Source organism: Equus asinus, chromosome 8 (genome assembly GCF_041296235.1).
Source record: "Equus asinus isolate D_3611 breed Donkey chromosome 8, EquAss-T2T_v2, whole genome shotgun sequence".
In the NCBI taxonomy this organism is placed as follows: domain Eukaryota; kingdom Metazoa; phylum Chordata; class Mammalia; order Perissodactyla; family Equidae; genus Equus; species Equus asinus.
The window spans coordinates 47,068,005-47,087,869 of NC_091797.1; positions in this window are offsets into that span (position 1 = coordinate 47,068,005).

The following is a 19,865-nucleotide window of genomic DNA, read 5'->3' on the forward strand; positions in this document are numbered from 1 at the left end:
ATAAGCATGCTTGACACCTGAGTTATAGTGCTGTTGGCTGTGAGTTCAACATCCATAAATCAACCATATATATTAAATAACGTGTCTTTAAACAGAGACATACATACGACAAGATTGTGTGTTGATGTGTTGATAAAAATGTTGTGACCAGAAGCTTGCCAGGATCCAGCCCTGTCTGTCCTGGCAGCAGCGGTTCAGATTCACTAACTCATAGCGGCTTCATAGAACATAATCACACTGGGTAAGGAGAATCAATTGTATATTCAAATGCTCAGATTTGCTAGCTATAAAATATGCATACAACAGTATTGGGATTCTACTTTTAGCCTTTAAATGAAAGTGAATAATAATGATTATGCTCAAAATGCCGTGATATAGACATTTTCCAGTAGTGTTGGTGTTATTTTAAAATATGCTCACAATACCATGATATAGACATTTTCCTGTAGTGTTGGTGTTATTTCCAACCTTTCTGGAAAGCAATTTGACAGTATACATTAAAAGCATTTGCAATATTTCTATCCTTTGACATAGTAACTCTATTTCTAGGAATCTATTCTGATGAAATAATCAGAACGATGCTATCAAAGATAGGAAACTATTCGTGATTTAATGTTAAGTATTTAAAAATGCCAGATACAAAACTGTAAACTATCCAATTACTTAAAATAAATTATATATATGTAACACAGAATGCAGAGTAAAAAGAAGTACACCAATATGTTAACAGTAGAATATTTTTTCTTTTTAAAAACTGTTCTTGGGGCTGGCCCTATGGCTGAGTGGTTAAGTTCACAAGCTCTGCTTTGGCAGCCTGGAGTTCGCCAGTTTGGATCCTGGGTGCAGACCTACGCACTGCTCATCAAGCCATGCTGTGGTGGCATCCCACATAGAAGAACTAGAATGACTTGCAACTAGGATATACAACTATGTACTGGGGCTTTGGGGAGAAAGGGGGGAAAAAAAGAGGAATATTGGCAACAGATGTTAGCTCAGGGCCAATCTTCCTCACAAAAAAGTAAAGAAAAGAAAAGAAAAGAAACCTGTTCTTGATTACTCCTTTACATTATCATTCTCCAATTTAATGCCCTCCCCAGAGATACATACACACACACACACACACACACACACACACACACGTTATATCTATACATACAAGATATGTATGTGTGTATAATTTTGTTAACAAATGTTCTTTCAAAATATATGTAGGGCATATATATAAAATTTATGTACTCTGCTCTTAACTTATTCTGTTTTTCTTTTAAGATTATGATAGTTTACAACCTTGTGAAATTTCAGTTGTACACTATTGTTAGTCATGTTGTGGGTACACCACTTCACCCTTTGTGCCCTCCCCCCACCCCATCCCCCTTTCCTCTGGTAACCACTGATCAGTTCTCTTTGTCTATATGTTAACTACCACATATGAGTGGAGTCATACAGAGTTCATCTTTCTCTGTCTGGCTTATTTTGCTCAACATAACACCCTCAAGTCCATCCATGTTGTTGTGAATGGGATGATTTTGTCCTTTTTTACGGCTGAGTAGTATTCCATTGTGTATATATACCATATCTTCTTTATCCAATCATCAGTTGCTCAGCACTTAGGTTGGTTCCACGTCTTGGCTATTGTGAATAATGCTGCGATGAACATAGGGGTGCATGGGGCTCTTGGAATTGCTGATTTCAGGTTCTTAGGATAGATACCCAGTAGTGGGATGTCTGGGTCATAAGGTATTTCTATTTTTAACTTTTTGAGAAATCTCCATACTGTTTTCCATAGTGGCTGCACCAGTTTGCATTCCCACCAACAGTGTATGAGGGTTCCGTTTTCTCCACAACCTCTCCAACATTTGTCACTCTTGGTTTTGGATATTTTTGCCATTCTAACAGGTGTAAGGTGATTAACTTATTCAGTTTTTTACCTAGTTTTCACTAGTATTTTGGTTTTGATCCAGCTTCAGTGCTAAAGTACATCTGATTATTTCTGCTGACTACTGAGTTACAATCCTGGTATATAATTATCATCATATTTCTCTACTCACTTTCCCAATAACGGATAACCATGTTGCCACCAACCTTCTGCCCCATAAGTAATGCTGAAATGAGCCTTCTCATACATATCTTCCTATCTGTCAAATCATGAGTCACAGCTTATGCGTATACTTAATTTGACTCAGTAATGACATACTGCCCTTCAGAATAACAGTGGTTCATTCAAATTGTGGGATTATGGCTATTTGAGTTTTCCTCAATTTGCATGCATTATCTTTATAAAAATGAAATTAGTTTGCTTTTTAAAGTATTAGAAAGGAGCAGCTCTGAATAGGCCCCATGTCTCCCTGTGTCCTTGACTTTGCTAGTTGAGTTTCTTCGACCTTGCATGTACCCCTCCTGTGATTGACAGAATAATGTCTCCCAAGTCCTTTTCCCAGGAACTTACGACTGTTTTACCTTACACGGCAAAGGGACTTTGCAGCTGTGATTAAGTTACCGACCTTGAGATGGGGAGATCATCCTGGATTATCTACTTGGGTCCAAACTAATCACATGAGACCTTAAATGTGGAAGATAGTGGTGTGGAGAGGCACTCTTTTGCCAGGTTTTACTTTGGGGTTCATAATTTGCATTTGTAGAATCTTTCTGTGGTAGGTTGAAGGACGGCCTCCCAAAATGTATCTAAGTCCTAATCTGCAGAAGTCGTAAACGTTACCTTATGTGGCAAAAGGGACTTTGAAGATGCGATTAAAGAATGTTGAGATGCGGAGATCATTCTGGATTATTTAGGTAGTCACAGGGGTCCTTATAAGAGGTACTGAGGAGAGTAAGAGTCAGAGGACAAGGCCACGTGGTGACAGAAGAGGATTGGAGTGATGCACTTCGAGATAGAGGAAGGGACTACAAGCCAAGGATTACAGTGGCCTCTGGAAACCAGCAGCTCCGTATTGACTCTCCTTCAATAAAATGCCTCTGGCCAGAGAGGGCCTGGACGTTTTGCAGTGTTTCTTTATTCCTGTGTTTTAAGACTCTGCTGCCTGCTAATTAACAAGCATCTAATTCACACTAAATATGATGCCTTAGAGATGTGGGAAACATGTATAAGACTGATCATTTCTTTCCAGAACTTTATAAGGTATAATAAACATGCCAATAATGTAAATGATGAATAGTTATATCTTCCATGCTGATGGCTATCAACTTCCAGGTCGTAAGACACACAAGCAACATCACTTGTGCAGTGTGCTGTGAATCACTGCTCCTAATAATCGTTAAGGAACTGGAGTTTGTAACTGATTTAATTTTAAAAACAAAAGATTCAAGCTTATCTCCATAATAAGTCGTCTTCTTATCTCTCATTCATCTGCATTCTACTATGCTTTCTTGGATAATAAGGTGAGGGATGGCCTTATACTCAGTGCTACTAGAATTGTACATGACCTTGTTTGCCAGTTGGTGAGGTTGTAAAGGAAGATGAAGATATAACATACATTAAAGAAATCAATTGGATTGGGGAATATGGAGCTTAAGGAAAAGAACGAGTCAGTGGTAATTCCAAGATTTTGAAAGCTAGGGCGGTTGTTTAGGGGAGCTTTTTAGCAGTGGAGAGCATGTGTGTGTCTAATGAGTTATTTGTAATACATATTTGAGGTAAAGGAAAGTCCTATAGACATTTGCTGATATGGAATAGAAGATTGCGAGAGCACAAAAAAATAAGCAGGGAGATCTGGGGATCTGGGAGTCAATAGAACCACTGGGTATTGTATGAGAAAAAAAGTAGTGGTGTGTTTTTAATTGTAGGAGAAAAAAAGTGCTGAGGACTGAGGCTTTGGGAATCTGGAATATGCCAGCTGTCGTTCAGTGGAAGAAGGCAGAGGGCCAGAAGAGTCAATTTTGAACATTGTGGGACAGGAAGCACATTATACATTAGCACGGAAATCAAAGGAAGAGGGTATTTCTTGAGGAGTAGTCAATAGCGTAACTCCTGTTAGAAGTATTCTTTGAGTATCAAGATCAAGACTTGGCTTGATTGTGTTCAGGCTGTTGCAGAGAGTAACTTCAGGGGATGTTCAGGGTATTTCCGTCTGTGTTGTGAATGTTTTCCTCTGGGGTTGTGCAGTGCACAGCCTGTGCAGCCACTGGTCAGGAGACAGAAGTCACATGACTGAAGGGATATAGATAGGAATGCACATCCAGAGGGGACGCGGAGAAGGAAAGAGAGTTAACCTTGATACCACACAGAAGGGGAGAGCCACAGAGCTGGGAAAAGGGCCCAGAATAGTTTTTTTCTCTCTCTCTTGCTCTTTTCTGTTTCCTTGATTTGGATCACCTCTTCTCTGACTGGCACGCTCTCATGTGTTGTTCTCGACCAGGCAAAACTTCTGTCTCTCTGAAGCTTTCTCCCATCACTGCAAACAGAACTAGTATCTTCCCTTTTGTAATTCTATCCCATTTGCCATAAATCTTGTCAACAACTGCAACAACATTGTGTTAAAATTGTTTTCATGTCTGCTCTCCCAGTAAACTCTGGTCTTCTCCTTGGGCGCTAGGCCTTAGTCCAAGTAAGAGGTAAAAAGATGGCCTGAGAAATGGGCTGGTTGACTCTTTGTAGGTGTATGTGCCTAGGCTGTGAACTGCCCCACAAGCTCGAATTCAGACAGTGAAATTGGCATCTGAGGCCCCTCCTCTACAGAGTGCTTCTCACATTATACTGAGGACCTTGCCAAATGAAGATTCTGATTCCATAGGTCCGAGGCAGCATGCTGAGATTCCGTATTGTGAGCATGTGCTTAGGTGATGTGAGTGCTGTTGGTCTGAGAACTACACTGAGTACAAGGCTCCGGGCGAGACTGAGCAGCTCTAGTGTGGTGGCCCTGTACTGAAGCCAAGTATCTGAACCTGGCTTACATCCGTTGCAGAGGAACAGGAGATCTGACCACAGGATATGGGAGCAAGAAGACCCTCTTGTTGATTAATATTTGATGTCTCATTATTTAAAAATCTTTCCTTTTTTTTAAGATTGGCCCTAAACTTACATCTGTTGCTGATCTTCTTCTTTTTTTCTTTTCTTCTCCTCAAAGCTCCCCAGTACATAGTTGTATATTCTAGTTGTAGGTCCTTCTAGTTGAGCTTTGTGGGACACCGCCTCAGCATGGCTTGTTGAGCCGTACTAGGTCGATGCCCAGGATCTGAATGGTGAAACCCAGGGCTGCCGAAGTGGAGCCTGCAAACTTAACGCCTCAGCCACAGGGCCAGCCCCTAAAAATCTTTTTTGGGTTAAGACGTGACAAATCCAATAACTCCATATTAGGATATCAGTACTTCTAGAATGGTCAACATGGTGGGTATCATAGGCATTAGAAACTAATCATCGAGCTGTTTACGAAATTCAATAGTAGAGATTATGGCCATGAGAAAATAGTAGATAAGCTCCTCCAATTAACAGAAATTTTTCTGGAAGTCTCATATTCTGCTGGTGGAAGTGTAAATTGGAATAACCACTTTGGAGCCTGTTCAACAGTATTTACTAAGATGAACATAAGTATACCTAAAGACCAAAAATTTTGAAAATATATTAATATATTTTAATACACATATTTAATATTTATAAACATGTATATATTTAAAACTAAATGTTCACTAAAATACATGAATTAGAGTGTCTATAGGGGTGTTATTCATAATAGCCCCAAACTGGAAGCTATCCAAATGTCCATCTGGGTGAATAAATTGTGGCGTATTCACACAATGAGATGTGTGTTTACAACAACGAAAATAAATGATCTGCAATCATGCAACAATATGAACGAATATCACTAACGACATGTTGAGCTCAAGAAGCCAGATGCAAAAGAATGTTCGCTATATGATTCCACTTATACAGAGTACAAAAGAGGCAATCTATGCTGCTAGAGGCCGGAATATTGTTTATCATTGTTGAGTGGTGTTTTCTGGAAGAAAGTACAAAGGGAGCTTCTGGGGTGTTGGTAATAGAATTCTGCTTCACAATCTAAGTGCTAGTTATATGAGAATGTTTGGTTTGAGAAAGTTCATTGAGCCAACTGCAATTTTCCATAACTGTGTTATACTATGATAAAAGATTAAAGAATACAAACAAATATAAAGAGTTTCAGGGTGGGACCTTGGATTGCTGTGGGAGATGGGATTATGAAAGGAAGGAAGTAGTTGCGGGAAATGTCCAAGATAAATTTTACTCTCTTTTGGGCCAATCGTGTATATAGCAAAGTCTATTTTATGGGGGTGATTTTGTGGGCATAGAAGTCTACCTTATAAGACCTTTCTTCCCTGGCATGATTCTAATATAATATTCAAGATTTCAAATATTTATTTCTATGCTGGTTTTTGTTTTTACAAAGGATTCGAGGCAACTTAAACAAGTGTCGGTCAATTAAATGATGACCAGGTCCCATGAGAAAAGTCAAGTGAAATAATTTAGAATAAAATATCAATAAAAATTACTTTTGATGATGTTCTAATAATTAGGAAAGCCATCTGAACTACCCAATATCCCAAATAATTATCAACTTTACTTTCCTAAGCACTATTTTCTGTTCTTGAGTCTTACGAACTAGCTGTGCATAACCTTGAACAAGTCATAAGATCTTTCTGGATAATTCCAACCGCAAGAGTAACTTGATTACCTTGACTTTTTGTTATAGTTAGAGCACTTGGTCCTGAGATTATCTCAGTTTTTTTCCTGATTATTTATTTTCTGATTCCCTCTGTCTCTAATGTTTAGTTCTACAACTCTCTGTTTTCTGTTCATTGCTATATTTCTAGTGCTAGAACAGCACATGGCACGTGGCGGAAAAATAATTTATTTAATGAGTAAAAAAGCTAGGCTCTTTCTAGCTGTTGCTTTCTGGAACTCTAACATTGCACAGTGATTTTGCAGGTCCAGAAGGGACTCATGAGTTAACAAAATTCCGATTCCAGAATCAGAATAAAGGTAAAGTGTAGAAGAGTAGTTCTCAAAGCATAGTCCAGAAACATCTGGGGCTTCCAACAACTCTTTCGGGAGTCCACGAGGTCAGAACTATTATTATAATAATACGAAGACATTATTTTGTATTTATGACTCTCATCATCTCATGAGTATACAGTAGTGTTTTCCAGAGGCTACCTGATATGTGATATTGCAACAGACTGAATGTAGAAGCAGATATTAGAATCCTGCTGTCTTCTATTATGCTGGATATTAAACAGATTCACAAAAATGTAAACCAATGCCACTCCTTGCTATTTTTTGTTTAGGAGAATAGCTATTTTTTTCATAAATATACAGTTTTATTAGCATTTAATGGGTTTAGTATTGTTATTTTTAATGAATTAATAAATATTAAGATATTATCATTTCTAATGCTAAACATTTATTGATATAACCCACATAAACCAAAGCTCTTTGTGGGTCTTCAATAATTTCTAAGAGTGAAAGTTAGGCTGAGATGAAAAGTTTGAGGACCACTGACACAGGGAGCCATTCACAGGAAGGTTGGATGGCCAGGATAGGCTGGAAAACTCAGAATAACTCTTTTTGACTTACTCTTTCCTCCTTCAGGCTGTGACTCTGCTCTGTAGTCTGCCCCATTAATGATGCATCCTACTCAATTCTGCTTTCTAGAAATTTCCATCACTGTAGTTCCCTTCCTGTATGTCAGTTGCTGAGATAGCAACGGTGGACAGGAAATTATTCCATTTCTGTTTAGCAAAAGTCCACAGAACATATGTATCAAATGTCATGGTTTATTTGGCTAGGAGAGTTTCTCTTGCTTGGCTTTTATAATGCTCTCTATTTTCTAGGGCTGAAGTTGTATCTTCTCTGGAGAGTTGAGTCTGACAGGCTAGTTGCTTTTTATCTAGTGCAATTTCAGCATATTTCAGAGGTGCCAAGGCAGCATTTTTTCATCTGTCCACACCATTTCTTACCCTGAGCAAAAAGCCCCAGGAAAGGATAAACATAGTTGGTGGAACAGCTGCTCCCAATGATCTTAGTGTGACATGGTGCCTGCTGTCCACTTCAGAGCCATGGTCCCCCAGGAGGTGCTGGCTCTGTTCAGATGTGTGCAAGATTGGAGGAGGACCAGGCTTTTAAAAAAAGAAAGCCATCCCCAATTCCTCCTGTTTCTTTTCCCACTATTCTTATTCACCCTGTATATTATGTTTCACCATTAAGATGCATATATGTTCTAAGAATTTTTTAAGGAGATTTGGATGCTGCCACTAAAATTGCTTTGTGATCCTGGATTTATGAGTAACACTGAAAACTGAAAGGATGCCCCCACAGGATCTCACTCTGTTGGTGTTCATTGAATGAGGCCAGTTTTAGGGCAAGTTCATGTTGCATCTTTGATGACAGGTTTACCTTTGTACAACCTGTTCCCTCATAACGTTTCATTTGATTTTCAAGACAACCCTATGAAGTCATTTAAGAATCATACTTTCTTTTCCCCAGTGCTACAGCTCAGTGCCATAGAAACAGAGTGAGGTCTAGAGGTTAGGAACCTTGAGTTCAACCCCATGTCAGTTATGTGCAAACAGCATGATGTTGGACAAGTCACTTAACCTTTGTGAGTCTCCTTTTATTTTCTCAGTAGCACACTTGGGACAATAATATCTATTTCATAGAATAATTTTAAATTGCATTAAATATATTTGAAATAATGTCTCAACTCTAAAATATTTATGGGTTTAAAATTTTTTTTAAGTCATATTACTGTCATTGGTGAGTTTTGATTTAGCCATTGCTATTACTATAACTCTATATGATAAATTTCATTTTTATTTTAAGGACACTTGCTCTCAACTCTTCTAGGTCTGCCTGCTCTTGGAGTGAAAATTAGCAAGTATCACGACTCCTCCCTAAAGCTCAAGTGGACTCAGACGCTCTAAAATGAAGTTTCTAATGTTCAAAATTCCTTTAAGAAGTTGGACAGTAGAAAAACTCCACTTTTTTGTGTGTTTCACGACTTACTGAGGGAAGACACAAGAGAGAGAGGAGACAAGCTTCTTACTCTGTGGAGCAGAGTATGTCAGTTTGCATCGTTCCCATTTGGCTGCTCTTTTTCCAAACAGCTCCACACACTAGCAAGTTGGCTTTTGTGTCTTAAATATAACTTTAGCAATTCTGTTCACTGAGAAACACGAGAGCATAACAGTTAAAGACGTGGGTTTTGGAATCTGATGTACCTGAGTTTGAATTACAGTTTGGTCCTTTACCAGCTATATGACCTTGGGTGGGGTGTGTCATCTAAATATATTAGGTTCCTCCTGCTGCTGTAACAAATATCACAAATTTAGTGGCTTAAAACAACACAGATTTATTATCTCACAGTTCTGCAAGTACGAACTGGTTTCTCTGGCCCAGCTGGTTTCTCTGTTCCAGGTGTGAGAAGGCTAAAATCAAAGTGCTGGCTGGCTGGACTCTTATTGGCCTGTTCTGGAAAGAATCAGCTTCCACGCTCATTCAGGTCACTGGCAGAATCCTGTTCTTTGTAGTTGTAGGACTGAGGTCCTGTGTCCTTGCCGGATGTCAGGTGGGGGTGCCTGCAACTCCTAGAGGCCTCTCTCTGGTCCTCGCACATGAGCCCCCAGACCTCAAAGCCAGCAATGGTGCATCAAATCCTTCGCATGCTTGGAATCCCTTTGACTTTTTCTTCTGCCACAATTTTTCTGCTTTTAACCAAAGAAGTTGTCTGCTTTTAAGGACTCAGATGGTTAGATTGGGCCCACCTGGTTAGTCTAGGATAATCTTTCTATCTTAAGGTCTATAACTTTAATTATATTTACAAAGTAAATGTAATTACAAAGTACCTTGCCATGTAACATAACATAATTACAAGTTCCAGGAATTAGGATGTGTGGACATCTTTGGGGTCTGCTGTCCTGTCTGCCACACTAAGTTTGACTTTTTGTATAAAATCTTGATATTCATGCCTTTCCTACAGGGCGATTGTGAGCATTAGGTAAAAGAAGAGCTCTAAAGTGCCATGTGCTAATAAACCTTGTTGGCTTTCTAAAAGCTACCGTATCACATTTAAATCTTGATCATAATATCCTCTATAATCTAGCATTGTATGTTGATTCCACTTGACTCCTCTCTCCAGTATGCCACACTAGTCTCTTCTTTTTTTTTTCTCCCCAAAGTCCTGGTAGTAGTTGTGTATCCTAGTTGTAGGTTATTCTAGTTCTTCTATGTGGGACGCCGCCACAGCATGGCTTGATGAGCAGTGTGTAAATCCGCACCCAGGATCTGAACCGGTGAACCCCAGGCTGCTGAAGTAGAGCACGTGAACTTAACCACTCGGCCAGGGGGCCTGTCCCACACACTAGTCTTTTCTGATCTTGTGAGGTAGGTGTCCTCTTAGCATCGTGTGGTAATTCTCTTTTCTTTAACTTCACTCATGTCTCGTCTGTGTGGAATGCCCTCTCCCTCTTTTCTACCTTTTTATTCTAAAACCTTCAGCTGACCCTCATCTTTTTTTTTTTGAATCCAGAATGATTATACCAAATCATGCTGCTCTTTTCTGCCCAATGCCTACAGTGCTTCTGTTCTGGATCATACCGTTCTATTTCAGATTGGGAAGAGTTTTTTCCCCCTCTCCCTTAATTCTAGTGTGTTTGACTTGCTCTTGAGCACCCACCACAACGCCATATTTCTGACTTGTCATTGGTGTTTGGAGTGATGACTTCAGATAGTGCAAGGATACAACATTAGTCAAGAAAAATTCCCATAGTGAGAAAGTGATTCCCTGTTCTGTTCTCTTTCAATTCTTCCGAATGCATAAAAGATTAAGTCTTAATTTGGTCTTTAACACTTCTCTAATGCTTGTTTTCTCTTTAAGACAAAGAAAAAGAGCTTTCTGGAGTCATTAACAGTTAGCTGTGTGTAATAAGTATTTTGTTTACATCATATATTTATATATTAATAAACTTTATATATGTTAACATATATATACAATTAATTATATATATAACCAATTATAATTATATAATATATAACACAAATGTAATACATTATATAACCAGCCCTCATAGTCTAGGATTAAGATTTGGTGCTCTCACCACCACTTCCCAGGTTTGTTTCCCAAAACCACACCACCTGTCTTGTCGGTTGTCATGCTGTGGTGGTTGTATGTTGCTGTGATGTTGAAAGCTATGCCACTGGTATTTCAAATACCAGCATGGACACCCATGGTGGACAGGTTTCAGCAGAGCTTCCAGACTAAGAAGAAGAAACTGGCCACCCACTTTCAAAAAAATTGGCCGTGAAAGCCCTGCAATATCAGTGGAGAATTGTCTGAGATTCCATCAGAAGGTGAGAGAATTGCACAAAAACACTTGGCAGCATTCCCCTCTGTTCTACACAGGATCACTAGGAGTTGGAATTGGCTAGATAGCACTAACAATAAAAAATATATTACATATTTTATACATTATATTTAGATCTCTCTCTCTCTATATGTGTGTGTATAAACATATATATGTATATATATGTTTATATACATACACACACATATCATCTGAAGAATATCGACTGTTGAAAAATTCCTGGAATTGGTAAATGAACGACTGATCAAAGTTGAGCGCACTGACTATTGTAGAAAGCTGGATCTGAATTCTGTCATTTATATGCTTGTGTCGTTAGGCCAGACACCCGACTTATCTGAGTTTTGGTTTCCTCATCTGTCAAATGATACTATTATTACCTGTTTCATAGGGCACTTGTGAAGATGGAATGAGACAAATTATGTAAGGCACTTGGCACAGTGGCCAGTACACAGTGACTTCTCAACACTAGCTATTATACCTCTTACTGACTGGTAAGAGACATAATTCTTTCTGAGGCCAATCTTCACATAGCATTCATTACAGGTCAAATTGTCCTTGAGAGGAGAGTATTCAAATGTATCTCTAATTTCCCAAACATGCATTTTCCTGCATCTTCTTTCTCTTCCCATCTAGTAATTAAAAGTAAGGAAGATACTGCTGAAAATAGCCTGGTAACCCTCCTTTTTTATATGAATTCTTCTCCATAATCTCAGCATAGGGTATAGCATTTTTCCTTGAGATTTTATAAGCCTGTATTAAAAAGTTTGCATAATAAATATCTTCTTGGATCTGAAAATTCCTTCTCAGATGCTTTCTTGAAACAAATGAAACTCAACATGAAAGCCCTTGTAGTGGAAGAGAGAGCCCTATCTGGCTATTGGAGGTCATAGCCCCCAGCCGGGTCTGTCTGATGACTCAGTGCTTTAACTCCTGAGAGCAGAGATGAATGTGAGGCGGCCCCTGGGGAGGGAAGAAAGCACACCTGTGCAGTGTATTGTAGTTCCTGCTTTTGATAACATCTAATTTATAGAAATGTCTTGTTCCTGAATGCCATCACGTAACTTATGTAAGTGATTTCTGGAGAAAATAATTTATCTTTTACAATTCAAAGGAAAGAAAGAAATTATTGTCTTCACATTTCATTCTGATAGCTGGTCTATTGGATTCAGGAAGGACTGACCTCTGATCAGAGGTGGCATACCTGACCTTGGGTACCATACTTGCTACTCAAGGTCCTTCCCCCAAACCAAAAAAATCCCAAATGAAACAAAACAAAAAAACAAAAAGGCAAGAAAAAGTCTTTTTAAATAGTCTTTGAATTTCCATAATTAGAAATCCAAGAATATTTAGTAAAACTGTTGTTTCCCATTAAAATGTAGTAGAAAGAACTCATATTTTGGCATCAGGTTTATCTGGATTAGAATCCCAGCACTACCAGTAGGTCGAGTAGTCTCTTAATCTCTTGGAGCTCAGCTTCTTAAACTGCAAAAAGAATTAATGGTGTGTGCATTGCAGTACCTACCTACGCTGTGCTAAGCATTAAATGAGGTGCTGTGAGTAGAGTACCTGGCTCAGTATGCCCAGGGCAGATGAGGCCCTCAGTAATTAACAGTTACTTCTACTGCTCTCCTGGAGGGGGTTGGCTTAGTTACTATTACATTTTGTATATGAGTACGTCAGATTTTTCCATGGTGATGGTTAAAGGGAGTTCTCTAAAGCCATAAAAATAAAGGTTTTGTTAGAGAATGAAAGGAGAATCTCTAACACAAAGGATGCTCCTTAAGGGAAAGTTTAAAGATGGACTGTATTGGTCACAGGTAGAGAGCCTAACATACACTTTGTCTGTCTCCAAATTTTATTTGATCTAGCCTGGGGTGGAGTCGCAGAAAAAGTCCCAGGACAGGGAACTTCCATTATCTGCATCTGAAGAAAAATGCGAAAAGGAGGAGGGAGAGACTAGCAGAGGAGGAGGATCAGGGAGGCTCGTTTTTCTTGCTGATGAGGCATCTTTGTAAATCAACTCAGCAGTTCTTTTTCTCCTAGATTTAAAATGTCAATATATTAATAGTGTTAGCAAAGGGCAGATTAAATCAATGTTGGCAGAAGTATCAGTCTAAAGGGAGGTAAGTCTTCAGTTGTAAATATTCTATCCAGGTAAAGAAAAAAAGATGGATATTTGAACTATCTCAATAGCTTCTGTAATTTTTAAGATAATTGTTCAACATTCAGGCAAGGACTGTGTTTGCACCTACTGATGATTTTCTAATAATTAAATCATTCCTACTGGGAATTTCCATAATTTTCCATTGAAGAATGGTTACTTACAAATTAATAATATATTTTATATTATATATAAACTCCTGAATAATATAATAATATATAAATAATATATATAAAATATATACATATCAAGGGGCTGGCCTGGTGGTGTAGTGGTTGAGTTTGCCCACTCTACTTCGGTGACCTGGGGTTTGCAGGTTCAGATCCTGGGCACAGATCTATATACCACTCATCAAACCATGCTGTGGCGGTGTCCCATATACAAAGTAGAGGGAGATTGGCACAGATGTTAGCTCAGGGACCATCTTCCTCAAGCAAAAAGAGGAAGATTGGCAACAGATGTTAGCTCAGGGCCAGTCTTCCTCACACACAGACACACACACACACCCCCACACACACATGCACACAAAATAACTAACTAAAATATACATATATAAATATAAAATTAAGAAGCAGATATGTAATTTACATTCAAGTGAGGTCTTATATATAAATCTTTTCTAAGAAGATACTATGGAAACTTAGGTGATAAATTATTTCTAGTTTTGATCAAAGTATATTTCCCAAAGGAATAGAGTGGTCTTTGGAGATCAGAATAATGATGCAATTGAAAAACAGAAATCCCCAATATCCTTTACTTGCTATTGTCTTTTCGCCAAATGTATTTAGTGCCATGGGCTTCCCAGAATGTGCCTAGTCGAATCTTTCAGATCATTGTTAAATATGATGCTGTCCCCTATCCCAAAGTTGCTTCTAAAGGAGAAGACTCTGAAACACTGCTTCCAAATTTCAACTGACTAAACATATAAAAGTTTTGAGGTGCTACTTGACATGCCCACAGTATCAATTTTAAAGTGAGATATCCATTCAAAGTATTATCCATTCTTATTTTGGAGGGTAACACCCATAGTCTGATGGCACACACATGGCACGCCTCCATCATAGCCCTCACCTTAGTCTACAGAAATTTTGAAGGAGCCTGGAGGTGCAGGCTCCTTATCTTTTATCTACCTAGTCCAAACTTATAACACAGAAAAGACATGTAGTCAAGGCCCCATGAATGTCTGGGAGATGTTGCATACGAAGTTCCTGTGGGACACCCAAGAAGAGTTATCCAGTAGGCAGTAGGATATATGGGTTGGAGCCCAAGAGAAGAACTTATTTTGAAATCATCAGCTAAAAATTTACATCTGAAGACATGTGTGCGCCTGAAGTTACCAAATGAGTATTGTTAGGGTGGGAAAAATCAAAGGAAAAGATGGAATTCTGAGACATGAAAATATAAGAATTAGGCAAAATAAGCTAGTTCTGCAAAGCTGACCCAGTGGACAAGCCAAAGAGGAAGGGAGGAAATGGAGAGAATGCAGTGTCCTGAAAATCATAGGAAGAGAGCTTTTAAGGAAGGAAGGAAGGAAGGAAGGAAGGAATGTTCAGATGTGTCAAGTGCTGCACATAAGTAAACAAAGGACTGCAAATCATCTATTATTGACAAGAACAAGTTGTGTGTGTGTGTGTGTGAGTGTGAGATCTAGGCCACAGCAGTTTCAGTGGGATGATATAGTAAAAGCCATATTGTAGTAGATTGAGGAACTAATGGTAAGTGAGGAATGGAGACAATTATTTCAAGAAGCTGAATTTTGAGAAAGGGGACGAGATTAGGAATAGAAACTGGAGTGGGGAATGAGATAGAGGGAGATATCTGATCTCAACTAAATGCTATAGTAAAAAACCGTTTAGAAATGGAGAGGTCAGCAGTGTGGAAAAATAAGAGTGGATAACTGAGGGGCTTAGGTCCAAGAGAATCTAAGAAGGAATGAGAAGCAGAGGATAGATGAAGACACGAGCCTTGTACAGAGAGGACACTGGGTGGAGGCAGCAGACCTCTCCGATTGTGACAGGAGGAGGGGAGGACAGGATGCATTTATATAAAGGTTTGGTGTCAGAGTTTGAGGGAATTCCTATCTGATCATTTTCATTTTCTTGATGAGACAGGATGTCAGTTCCTCTACTGGGAATATGGGACAAGAGTTATGGAACAAGAGGTTTGGTGAAAACATGGAAGGTGTAGACATAGCTTCTGTGCAGATCAGTAGACGGAGCTGGCCAACGAAGTCTAAGATTGCCAAGAAGCACTCATGCCCTGCTGGGGTTGGAAACTTTGAATTTGTAGAAGTAATAAAATGGCTTGCTTCTATTTATCTCTTTTCCTCTAGCAGAACTTGGCAGTTGGTGCAGAAGTGGAGAAAATAAACATTTGGATTGATTCAGGCTTGGAATTTGCTAGAAAGGTGAGATAGAAAAATAACTGAACAGTGAAGTTAGTGTCAGTAGAGTAACGAAAATTATACCTATCTTGTATAGTGCTTCTATCTCTAAGGCATTATTTGGTAGATATCTAGAGTTTATAAAATGTTCTCCACATTTATTGTTTACTTTTATGGACAAAAAGCCCATCCCATCCCAACACGAACCTCGTTTTTGAAGGAGTGGGCCTGGGAACGTTAAGCATTTTGTTTAATATCACACCTACATCTGGTGAAGTTGGGACTGGAGTTGAGGTCTCCTGACATCAAATCCATCTTCTTTCCACCACATCTCACTACCGACAGGAGATAAAGAAGAAATTAAAAATAAATCCTAATAGAATTCAATTTACTTACAGTTCATTTCTCTTCTACCTCATCATGGATGATTGAGAGAATGAGCTCAGGGGCCAGATTGCTTGGGTTCAAATTCTGGGTCTGCCTCTTGCTAGCTGTGTAATCTTGGTCAAGCTACTCTACCTCTCTGTTTCACATTTCTCACTGGTAATATGTGGATAATAATATTACATATAATTGTTGTAAAGAGTGAATGAGTTAATACAGGCAAAACGGAACAGTATATGGCACTTTGCAAGCACTCAATAAATGTTAGCTATTATTATTGCCGAATTCATGGCAACCTCTGTGAATGCTGCCTCCCAATAAGCTAGCCTCAGATGGATGGCTATTTGTTTCTTGAACCTCAGGCTAATTTCCTTAATCTTCCACTTCCCTTATTTTATTGTGGCTGAGATAGGGGATCATCCAACATTCTATTTACTCATTCACATTTCCCAGCCATCTTGCAGTTATTTGGGGCTATATTGGCAAGATTTGTTTAATGAGCAAGAGCTGGAATGAGATCTTTCACTCCTAGGCCAAAAGACAGAACGGCTGCACAATCCTCCAGTTCTCATTTTTCTGCCACAGCAACTGAACTAGCCATGTATTCCACGTAGAAAAGCTAGAGAATGGGTACCACCATTATCCAAGATCTCTGAGCCACTGCCTGGAGGACGGTTGCCCTGGAGACTCATCTGGCACTACAGTCGACTGGAGTGCGTGAGAAATAGATCCTTGTCATATTTAAGCTACTGAGATTTTGGGGTTGTTGGTTTCTGCAGCATAATTTAATAGGATTATTCACCTCTGTTCTTGCTTGAGTTAAATTGCAAAAAAAACACAACTTAGTTCACTGTTGATGCCAAGGAGTGAATTATATATTTGCAAATATTACAATGTAGCAGCATGCTGTCAAGGAATGCTTTATGAAACATTTCTTGAGGATCCTTGATAGTAAATAAATACTAAGGTAATATACATGCAATCCTTTTCTAGAAACAAAATTCAGTCTTCTACTCTTTTATATGGGATTTCTAAAATGTAAAAAGGTAAAGAGAAGTTTAAAATTTTCTTTGAAGAGCTTCAACCATCCATTTGGGTTATTGGCAAAAGGACTTGAAGAGAATAACATAGTAATAGGTATTCATAGACAGTGTCTGAACATGACCTTGACTTTCAATAGGAAAATCAAAGAACCATTGACTCTCAGAGCAGAAAGAGGCTTTACAGCTGTCTACCTAATCCATGTTTTTTCTCTTTAGAAAGGGTCATTCACCCTTGGAAACCTCACTCTGGTGTCTCACTGTGGATGCCACTGCTTTTAAGACAGTTCTGATTTGAAGGGAGGAACCATTAAACCTGTTTTTAGTTTGGTTTGTCTGACTCCATTAAATTATCTGGTCGATCTGGCTCCATGTTTCTTTAATTTAACCTACGCCATTCTTTTGGGTTTCCACTTTCATGCTCCCTTTTGACTGGACAGAATATCTGATCCTGGTAGGCCTGGCTTCATGTGGCTGCTTGTGTTTTGCTCAAAGTATACTAAAAATGCCCATGAGAACACTAGAGTCACATATAGTCATGCTTTTGAAGTGCTCATCATTTCCATGTTTGGAAGCAGAGACCCCTGAGGTCTGGGGGATATAAAACCACACAGAAGAAGAAATAAAAGATAGGGCTCCTGAGGAGAACTTCTTTCAAGGGCTCATTTGCTCTGCGTGCCTGGCTGGATTCAGTAATTGCAGTGGCAAAGCTAGGATGAGGCTGGGGTTTGGTCCCTAGAGCATCACAGGGAGTAACAGAATCCCTGGGATACCAATCAGGGATAGAGGGCAAGGGGAAGGAGCAATGATCTATGTATCGAGTGAGGAGGTAGGATTAAAATTTTTTCTGATACTCCATGGAAAATATACAAGTTGTATTCATGGTTATAAGATGTTTCTTTGAAAAAAAAAAAGGAAACGTTTCTGTAAGAAAATGTTTTTAAGTGAGACTATTAACACGTGCTGGCTAGTTTTTATCAGCTTGTGAAATGGTGTTCTCATTATTTCTGGTATCCAGGATGATTTGGGGTGCTCTGTTCATTAGTGTGCTTTTCTTATTACTATGTGACATGCTAGTAAAACTCTAAGTGCTTTCTTGAAATATGAATAAAAATAAATTTTAAATTCCTAAATTCAGACCAATTCTCTTAGGGAAATCACAAATGCACAGATTCCAGTGAATCTTTATTCTTGTGCTTAATAATTGAAGTTGAGAAAACTAGTTCTTTTAATGATTTTCTCTTGCTAAATCTAAGAATGCTTATTAGTGACTCAAATGCGCTGGCTCCCTTTATTCTTCTCTTATTGAGCTATCAAACAGTTTTGCCAAAGGCTTCTCTATTTCCCTTGCTGCTATTTTTTTCCTCATGAATTATGGTGTAATTCAACTGGGTCCAGTGCTTTGTCAAATTGAATAGTTTTAATTGCCTTATTTGCAATGGGAAAATCTTTTAATATTTCACTTCGCCCCTCAAGAAATTATCTTTCCAGCCGTATGACATTTCTCTCTCCTTCCTTTATGAATAACAAGATAAAGCTACATGCTTAGATCCTCAGTTATAGATCTTATCTTTCTCCCCTTTGTGGCCCCTTGCCACCGTCTCTCCCTCTCTTGGTCTCTTTAGCTGTGATTGAAAAAAAGAGAGAGAGCTTTAACTCAATGAATGCATTTTCTGTTCCCTCTTTTGGTAGCTAATCTTCACTATATTTCTCTAACCCACGTCTTTCTGAGCTGAGAAAAGAAGGGACTGGCTAAGTCACTATCTAGTAGTTCCTTTTCGTGGCCTCAGAAACCTTTGGTAAACCAATGCCAGTTCACCTTTTTCTGCTTACTTGCCAAAGTCTCCGTCTCCCTCCTCGCATCTGTCAAGGGCCCCCTTTTGCTTGCCTTAGCATAAACCAGAACAGGAGAAGAAAGTCTTTAAGACCTGCAGTATTGTGAGAGCAAATGTGCCAGGCTTTGCTGACCGCAGGAATAAGAGGATCGAGAATTTTCTTTGTTTCCATTGGCCATGTTCTGTTTACCTCCTTTGAATATAGCTTCTTGCCTCTGACATAACTATCCTCAGAGTTAGGTTTTCCTTTTTGTCTCTGTAACCGGTTTCAAATAAAAATTTGCGTGTTTGAAATATGCTTTCAAATCTTCATGCTGAACACTTATTTTGATTCGAATCATTAATTTTCCCCTCCAAAAATCTTGCTTATGTTTAACGTGACTGAATATTGTACAACTCTGCCAAAAGCATTCTCTTTTATACTTAAAATTGTGCATTTGTTAAAAAGAATCTCTTTAAACTTCTAAAAATGGGCTTATCCATATTCATAGCCTACACTATTAACATTGTCTATTAATAGCACATAAATCTCAGTGTCATGAGAGTGTATCCATACACTTTCTTCTCTTGATCAAAGTTTTATGACTTTATTTCTTGTCTTCAAATTCTCTAAAAGTCTTAATTTTAATGTTTCTTCCTTTCAACATGTTCTTTCTCTAAGTATCCACTCATCCTAATTATATATCTTCAACTGTGCAATCTTTCTTGTTTGG